A 2,214-nucleotide genomic window follows, 5' to 3' on the forward strand; every position below is an offset into this window, starting at 1 on the left:
AAATGAGCGACTAGACATGAAAATTTACATACCAAATCGATATGAGAAATAATGAGTAAAAGAAACACCAACAAAGAAAAAAAATTACAAACAATTCACCTCATATTCAGTTGAATGTTAGTGTCTTCTTTAGACTTCATAGAAATATCGAATATAATAAATTCTTGGTTAAGATTTATGAAGTACGTGTGTTTATCTAAAAAAAAATAATTTGTAATTTGTAACAATTTATTGTCCCTTGCTGTAATTTTATATTAGGGCATATTAGTCATTCAATAAATCAACAACCTGTGGGGTGAGCAAAGTGATTTGTGGGGTGGCAATAGAAGCACCCTATTATTATTATTATTATTATTTTTAATTTGTTTTTATGATGACATGATGTGTCGGTCAAAGTATCGGGCCGTGTTAAAAAAGTCAACATCTTCCGACACGCCACGTGACGTGCCGGACACCGCGTTGGGACGTGTCATGTCGTGTCGGAGCGTGTCGAACACTCCGACACTCCGCCCTCAACAGGGCCGGTCCTGTGTAATATGAGGCCCTGTGCGAAATTTTGAATGTGGCCCTTTTTTTTTTGAATGTGGTCTTATTTCCATAATTTTGTTTCCAAACGTATAAACCAACACTAAAACTCATAATCTCTCATTAAAGTGTAAGAAATAACATACTGTATTCCTAAATTCATAAAGTTCTAGAACAAAGAAACAGTTGTACATGAAAGAGAAGGAACCTCATAAATCAAAATTAGAGATTAGGATTTGGTTTTCTTGTTTGGGGTAAGCAAAATACACTCAACGAGTAGGAAAAAGAGTTATAAAATCGTAAGGAAAACATAGAAAACAAAGAGGAAAAAAAAAAAAGGGTGAGAAACGCAGAAGAAAAAAAAGGGGGGAAAAACGAAGGAAAAAAAAGAAAAAAAAAAGGGAAAACAAGTAGGAAAAGAGTTATAAAATCGCAAGGAAAATGCAGAGAATAAAGGAGGAAAACAAAACAAAGGGGTGAAAACGCAGAAAAAAAAAAAAAAAAANAAAAAAAGNTAGAAAAGGGTTAAAAACGAAGGAAAAAAGAGAGGCTGTGGGCCTCGAACTGAGGCCGTTTGATTAAGAAGAAAGGTTCCAACCAACTCTACTATAAGAGAACTTGTTTACATGCCTAACCTTTTTAATATATATTACATATCTACATGATAAAAATTTTCGGAGGCCCCTAAAAATCGGAGGCCTTGTGCGGCAGCACGCGCACAGCCCAAAGGCCGCCCCTATCCCTCAGAAGTCTGCATGCGACATAGGTTAGAAACGTCCAAATGATTCGTGAGTGGATATCAACTGCGGGTACGACATCATGTCATCATCCCACCATTTCAGCAAGTCTCGGTGTTTCTTGGGTACTGCTTCTTTCTTTATGATTCCTCATCTCTATATTGTTGTGGGTCTGGGTCACGACAATAACCGGGTATTTGCCGTCAACTTTGGACTTCCTTTTGGACTTCCTTTTCAGATGAAATTGGGGGAGAATTTTTTTTGTTTTTGTTTTCCTTTGCATGCGCTTTTGGGGAGGGGAGTTTGTTCTTAGTTTTCGGGGATATTCTTTTAGCTTCTTAGTTCATGGGTTAACCTCTTATGAACCGGAAAATCGTCAAGTTCACAGTAATATATTTTTACTGAGCGTGTGTGGAGAAGATAACAAACATGGATTGCTCAATTCCCAACATTTTTCTGTAAAAGGTTGAGTCTTCAGCTTCATTAATTTGATATTGGAATTTGCTATTGCTATGTGTTAGTCTTTCTTTCTTCAGTAAATTTTATGTTTTTTGCTGCTAAGGCTTGAAATTGTCATAATGGGTTAGCATCAAGTTGATAACAAATGAACTAAATGCAGTAAAACTAAAAAGCAAGCTGATAACTTGCAACCAAACGCAGCAAGATGTAAACATCCACAATTACAGCAGTCTGCAAATTCCACTATTGCAGCAAAAACAAATAGTCCCAAACACCTACCAGCAAAAGCAAATGGTACCAAATACCGACTTCATCATTGTCCATTACGGCATTACATTATTTCAGAACACAAATTTGCAATTACAGAAAATCAGAAACCATAAGCTGCAATGAACTAAAAGCATGCAGTAGGCTCCAATGTATAAGCTGCAATCAGCCATTCTGCACCAAACTCTCCACTCTCCAGAACTTCATAAGTAAATGCGTACCTACA

The sequence above is a fragment of the Fragaria vesca genome, linkage group LG3 (assembly GCF_000184155.1).
Source record: "Fragaria vesca subsp. vesca linkage group LG3, FraVesHawaii_1.0, whole genome shotgun sequence".
NCBI classification, from domain to species: Eukaryota; Viridiplantae; Streptophyta; class Magnoliopsida; order Rosales; family Rosaceae; genus Fragaria; species Fragaria vesca.